Genomic DNA, 7,300 nt, shown 5'->3' on the forward strand with positions numbered 1-7,300 from the left:
TGTGTGTGTGTGTGTGTGTGTGTGTGTGTGTGTCTCTCTCTCTCTCTCTCTCTCTCTCTCTCTCTCTCTCTCTCTCTCTCTCTCTCTCTCTCTCTCTCTCTCTCTCTCTCTCTCTCTCTCTCTTATATTCCCCCTTCTATATTTTTTTCTCTCTCTTCCTCCATATCATAATTCACCCTTCCCTCTTCTCTCTCTCTCTCTCTCTCTCTCTCTCTCTCTCTCTCTCTCTCTCTCTCTCTCTCTCTCTCTCTCTCTCTCTCTCTCTCTCTCTCTCTCTCTCTCTCTCTCTCTCTCTCCCGACAGCTGCATTGATAACTTTAACTATAAATTAGGAAAGTCTCTCGGAGTGGCGGATGGCTAGGTCACTATCCTGATTATTATTATTATTATTAGTGGTAGTAGTTGTTGTAGTAGTAGTAGTAGTAGTAGTAGTAGAGGTAGGGAGAGAGGGAGGGAGGGAGGGAAGGAAAGGGAGGGAGAAAGGGAGGGAGGTAAGCACACAGGTAAGGATTGAAAGTCAGGTTAATGAGTTACGTAGAATCAGAGACCAAAAGTGATTACCTGGAACCACCACCACAACCACCACTACCACCACCACCACCACCACCACCACCACCACCACCACCACCTCTTCACTGCGGCTTCTTCGTTAACTCAACTTTGTGATTCTTCCTTCCTTCCTTTCTCCTCCTCCCAAACCTCCTATTTCTCTCCTATTCCCCAACTCTTCCCTTCTCTTCAACGTTTTCTACTCAACTCTTCCCTTTTATTTTCATCTTTTTATTCCCTTTTCAATCTTCCATCGGTCTCTGCTCTTCTCCCATTGTTACCAGTCCTTCCCAGCACCCTATTCACTCTTAACTTTCCTCTTCCTCTTCCTCCTCCTCCTCCTCCTCTTTCACTCGTTTCCAGTTCTTCCCTTCACCCTATCCACCTGTATCTCTTCTCCCCCTCCTCTCCTTCTTCCCGTAGCTTCCCGTTCTTTTCTTCACTCCATTAACCATTAAGTCTTCTCCCCCTTTCTTCTCTTCCCTTATTTTCCAGTCCTTCATTTAGCCCCATTCATCCTTAGCTCTCCTCTTTCTTCTCCTTTTCTTCCCCTTCCTCGTCACCCTCTACATCCTTCCTTCCCTTTTTCTTTCAGTCCCTGTCTACCGCGCCCCCTGCCTCCCCCGGGCGCCGTCCTTCCCACTCAAGTCTCGGCGGGCGTCACTATTTGAGGGGAAACTCTCCTAAGTTTTCCGCAGATTTGGGTCCGAAATGAAGTCAAAGTTTCGACCTCCTGGAGCGAGTGTGTAACGTCCTCCTCCTCTTCTTTAACCTCCTTCTTCTCCTTCCTCCTCCTCCTCCTCCTCTTCTAGCTTCTTTTAGAGAGAGGAAGGAAGGGTAACGAGGCGAGAGGCAGGTGAGGTTACCCCTTCAAGATGTAAGAAACACACACACACACACACACACACACACACACACACACACACACACACACACACACACACACACAAAGATGATGATTATAATGAAAATATATAAAAAGAAAAAGATAAAAAAAATGGGGTTATGAAGAAAGACCGAAAAAAAGATTAGGTATAAGTTAACAACCACCATCACCACCACCACCACCACCACCACCACCACTTCCACCACCACCACCACCAACACCAGCAACAACACCAACACAAACACCCACGAGCGCACTCTTTATCCCTCCAGTAATCTCTTCCTAACCAACACTTATCTCTCAAGGCAGTGCGCGGCTTCTTAAATGACCCGACTTTGAGCGACGAAAGGGGAAGGAGGGGAAAAAGTTGGAAAGTTTCGTTTAGTCGGCGCAACATCTGTGGTCATATGCCGGAGAGAGACAGGAGGGGAAGGAATTATAGGAGAAGGGAACAGACCCCAGGAGACGGGACACAACCCTCGATTAATACTTGGTACCCATTTACTGCTGGGTGGACAGGGGCTTAGGGTATCGGAAAAGCCGCCCAAATTTTTCCACTCCGCCCGGGAATCGAACCCGGGCTCTCTCGGTTGTAAGTCGAGTGTGCTAACCACTGCACCACGAAGCCCCCGGAGAAGGAGAGGAGGGTGGAGAGAGAGGAAGAGAGAGGAAGAGAGCGTGAAGATAAGAAACTGTAAGAAAACAACCATAAACTAACCACAAAATAAATACTGAGAGAAGAGGATACGAAACCTAGGAAGGAACCAAAACAAGAACAACAACAGAAGAGAGAGATGTGTGTGTGTGAGAGAGAGAGAGAGAGAGAGAGAGAGAGAGAGAGAGAGAGAGTTTCCGGTATATCACACTGCAATTGTCATCAACTCTTATTCCTCCTCCTCCTCCTCCACCTCTTCCTCCTCCACCTCTTCCTCCTCCACCTCTTCCTCCTCCACCTCCTCCTCCTCCTCCTCCACCTCCTCCTCCTCCTCTTCCTCCACCTCTTCCTCCTCCACCTCTTCCTCCTCCACCTCTTCCTCCTCCACCTCTTCCTCCTCCACCTCCTCCTCCTCCTCCTCCACCTCTTCCTCCTCCTCCTCCTCCTCCTCCTCGCCCGATGTTTCACTCTTAGCACTGTTATTAAGACCAATGGCTCTCTTCAGGCAACCTCGTATATGGAGGAGGAGGAGGAGGAGGAGGAGGAGGAGGAAGAGAAGGAGGAGAATATTTGCTCCTCTGAGTTACTGTTGCGTTTAAAGTCTTTTCCTTATATCCTTGAGTTTATGACGTCGATGTGTGTGTGTGTGTGTGTGTGTGTGTGTGTGTGTGTGTGTTCATCAGTGGGGCGGGGCAAGACATTAACAGATAACACAAAACAACAACAACAATAACAGCGACAAAAACAACATCACCACCACCACCAACAACAACATAACCACCACCACCACCACCAACAACAACAATAACAACAACAACAAAAACAACATCACCACCACCACCACCACCAACAACAACAACAGCGGCCCTTTCCCTTCCCTGAGGCCATTATCGCTACTACCGGGCGGACCTTGTGTGTACCGTATAGGAGGTGGTGGTGTTGGTGGGAAAGGTGTTGTTGTCGATGGTGGTGGTGGTGGTGGTGGTGTTGGTGGGAAAGGTGTTGTTGTCGATGGTGGTGGTGGTGGTGGCGCCTTGGTACTCAGAAGCGCCCTTTGTTAGTGTTTTTGGTGCCAGGGAGCTTAGAACTTTGATCCACACCCTCTCCCTTTTCTTTTTTACTGGTCTGTTTTCTTGCTTACACTTTACAGCGCCACTATAAACACTTGCCTGCGCCATGACGGGCTGGGGCCGACTACCATCCAGGCCTCTCAAGAAAGCCTACCGGCGCTATAGGCGTACACGTAAAAAAAAAAGAAAAAAAAAAAAGGAGGCAGATCAACGGCAAAAGATGAAACAGTAACAACAACAACAAAAGCTCGCTAGATGCTGCTCTGGACGCGGCTCTGTAGGAAGTGTTTGTAATTGTTTCCAGTACCAATGTTTCCAGTATAAGTGATTCCAGTACCAATGTTTCCAGCTAGTGATTCCAGTACCAGTGATTACAGTACCAATGTTTTCAGCCAGTGATTCCAGTACCAATGTTTTCAGTACTTATGTTTCCAGTACCAATGTTTCCAGCACCAGTGATTCCAGTACCAATGTTTTCAGTACTTAAATTTCCAGTACCAGTGATTCCAGTACCAATGTTTCCTGTACCAGTGATTACAGTATCAATGTTTCCAGTACCAATGTTTCCAGTATCGTTGTGTTCAGTACCGTTGTCTTCAGTACCGTTATTTCCAGTATCGTTATTTCCAGTACCGTTGTTTCCAGTACCAGTGATTCCAGTACCGTTGTTTCCAGTACCGTTGTTTTCAGTACCGTTGTTTCCAGTACCGTTGTTTCCAGTACCAATGTTTCCAGTATCGTTGTGTTCAGTACCGTTGTTTCCAGTACCGTTGTGTTCAGTACCGTTGTTTCCAGTACCAATGTTTCCAGTACCGTTGTTTCCAGTACCAGTGATTCCAGTACCGTTGTTTCCAGTACCTTTGTTTTCAGTACCGTTGTTTCCAGTACCGTTGTTTCCAGTACCGCTATTTCCAGTACGAAGACGCAGCTCCCTTTGTTGTTATGATGGATGCCGGGGAGGTCAGAATTTTTATACGCCTCCCTTTCTCCCACCCTCGACCTTGTACTCTTTTACTGAGCTCCTGGAGAGAATGTTTGCCACTGTTTCTATTACCATTGTTCCAGCACCGTTGTTTCCAGTATTCAGAAACGCCCTTTGTTAATGTTATGGATGCCGGGACGCTGAGAACTCTGATCCTTCCCTCCCTTTCCTCTTTTACTGAGCTCCTGGAGAAAGTGTTTACTGCTGGTGTTGTTTTCATCGCTCCATATAAACATGAATCGTGCCCTTGGGATTTCAGGAGTACCCAGAATATGCTGTTGTTGTTGTTGTTGTTATTGTTGTTGTTGGAGAGCTTGTAACCATTTATTTTCTTCATGTTATGTCGTTCTTCGTCTTCTTATGCTTTACCTGCGATTTTAGTACTCTGAATACACGTTGTTGTCGTTGTTGTTCTTGTCCTTGTTCTTGTTCTTCGTCTTCTTGTTCTTGTTGTTCCTGTCGTTGCCGGAGCGCTTGTAACCTCTTATTTTCCTTTCTGCCGCGTCATATTTTCCGTCCCCGGGCCATAAGTTGCCGAGTTCCGGGAATAAATATCGTTTACGGCTCCTTTCGGTGTCGCGTTTAACAGTGTGTAGCGCCGCGGATTTAGTGGCCGGAAAAGTGTTGCCTCGCTGGTGGTGGTAGTGGTGGTGGTGGTGGTGGTGGTAGGTGTGTGAATACGGTGGTGGTGGCGGTGGTGGGAATAGGGTGTTGGTGTTGGTGTGGTGGTACTGGTGGTATTGGTGGTGATGGTGGTGATGGGATATGGTGGTGGTGGTTGTGGTGGTGGAGGTGGGGATAGGGTGGTGATGGGGGGTGATAGTATGGTGGTGGTGGTGGTGGTGAGTATTGTGTTGTTGTTGTTGTTAGTGGTGGTGGTTATGATCGTGGTGGTGGTTATGATCGTGGTGGTGGTGGTGGTGGTGGTGGTGAGTATTGTGTTGTTGTTGTTGTTAGTGGTGGTGGTTATGATCGTGGTGGTGGTGGTGGTGGTGGTGGTGTACGCGCCCTTACCCAGAAGTGTTCGGTCTCGGCGATGTATTATTTAATGGCTTCCCGGAACCCTTTGTGCACCGAAGTGAATGTCCCTCACTGGCGGTCTTTGTGGTGTGAGTGACCGAGGTTAAGTAGAAGGATATATGTTTGACAATTTAGTAAAGCTCTTTTTTGTAAGTGTTGTGTAATGTTTTCAGTCTGACTCTTTGCTCGTGTGTTTGGGAGGGCGTGTGCTTATTTTATTTTTTATGTTCCATCTATGGCTGGGGAAGGCTATCTTGATGGGGCCTGATGGTTGGTCCCAGCCCGTCATGGCGCAGGCAAGTGTTTATAGTGACGCCTTCTTGCTTGGGTCAAGCTGCCCCACGGAGCTCATCTTTGAGCCTCTATTTAGAGAGACTCTAGAGTCCGGGTCGATAGGTGGTCTTCAGGACAGTATGTGGCCACTCGGTGGTGACTGAAGAATCCAAGCTATGGCGGCGGGCAGGACTCAAACTCGCGTCCAGGAGCCGACCTCCCCTTTTGAAAGAGTGTGTGTTTGGGAGGGCGTGTAGGAAGAGGGTGGAAGGGCTTCGTGCATGCGTGCGTGTGTGCATGAATCAGTTGCGGTCACACACACTACCTGGCCTTTCTCCTCACACCTGTGATTATTTGCCTCGGCCTGATCGAAGCCTTCAGGTATTCATGGCCAGGCGCGGCGTGTACCTGTATCGCCGCACCCTTGACCCCGCCCATTCACGGAAGCGCCTAAAAAATGAACGACTATGAATGCCAAATGGTCCTCAGTCTCCCCGGCGCTGGGCAGAGGCGAGGAGGAGGATTGGGCGTTTGGGGGCTGAAGACTACTAATAAGTCTCACGCAGCCACTTAAAACAAAATTCCTCAGCATTTTTATCCATTCCTAGGCGGGTATCAAGAGTTTGGGGGGCTAAAGGCTAAGAACTGAAGACTGAAGGGGTGAAGGGGGCTAATCAGTAGTCTCACTCAGCTCTATATTGCGAAGTTTTCCTTAGTCTTCCTTCATTGTTGGGCTGAGAACCAGGAGGGAGGGCTGAGTTTTGAGGGCTAAAGGTTACGAACAGTCTGGCCTGGCCTGGCGTGAATTACAACCTAAACACGTGTTGGACCACAGGAACAAGTACAGACCAATTGCTTCCTAGGTGCTTATCATCCGCTTGTTGCAATGTGATGTGAATGGGGATTGTAAGTCTGCTGGCAAAAGAACAAGGAGGAAAAAGTTAAGCGGCTGTACTGTGTTGGTGTTGATGGTGACTTGGAGGACAGGAATAAGTACAGTCCTATTACTTACTAGGTTGTTGTTATCTGTCGCGATGTGTGTGTGAGTGACGATCGTAATTCTGCGGCCAAAAGAACAAGGAGGAAAAAGTTAAGCGGCTGTACTGTGTTGGTGTTGAAGGTGACTTGGAGGACAGGATTAAGTACAGTCCTATTACTTGCTAGGTGGTTGTTATCCGTTTCTTGCAATGTGGTGTGAATGGCGATCCTGTGTCTGCTGCCATAAGGAAAAAGGAGAAAGGTTAAACGTCTGTAAAGGTTGGGTTGGTGCTGAAATAGGTGTCTGAGTATTGGAGTAAGTACAGCCCTATTGCTTCCTAGGCTGACGTTATCTGTCGCGATGTGTGAGTGACGATTGTAATTCTGCGGCCAAATGAACAGGGAGAAAAAAAGTTAAATGTCCGTAAAAGGTTGGTGTTGAGGGCGCATGAATAAGTACATAGCTATTACTTCCTAGGCTGTTATTATCTGTTAGGGTGAACGGCCATCGTATGTCTGCGACCAAAAGGGGAAAAAAAGGTTAAACGTCTGTAGACCGTTGGCGTTTAGGGCGTGTTGCAGAAATACGTGTTTTAGGATAGGAATAAACACAGCCCTATTACTAACCAGGTTGTTATTATCCCTCTGTGTGAATGGCGATCATATTTATGTTGCCCAAAGTATAGAGGAAAAAGGTTAAACGTCTGTAGACCATTGGCGTTGAGGGCGTGGCGCCGTGACTAAGTACAGACTCCTGGGCGTCAATATAAAGCTCCCTGCCGAAACTAAATAGCGAGTCACCGGGCTACACACACACACACACGCATGCCGCCTTTGTCTTGCCTCGGCTGCTCAGTGGACGGCCTCTCGCCTTGAATATTTAAAGT

At 48.0% G+C, this 7,300-nt stretch overlaps 1 non-coding gene across 1 annotated transcript; it reads right to left on the bottom strand.

Moving 5' to 3' along the window:
- Positions 1–1,989: 1,989 nt before the first annotated feature.
- Trnav-uac (transfer RNA valine (anticodon UAC)) lies at positions 1,990–2,063 on the bottom strand. The gene has a single exon. It is a non-coding gene; the product is annotated as a tRNA-Val (tRNA).
- Between the last annotated feature and the right edge of the window lie 5,237 nt (positions 2,064–7,300).

Source organism: Eriocheir sinensis, chromosome 45, assembly GCF_024679095.1.
Source record: "Eriocheir sinensis breed Jianghai 21 chromosome 45, ASM2467909v1, whole genome shotgun sequence".
Taxonomy (NCBI): Eukaryota; Metazoa; Arthropoda; class Malacostraca; order Decapoda; family Varunidae; genus Eriocheir; species Eriocheir sinensis.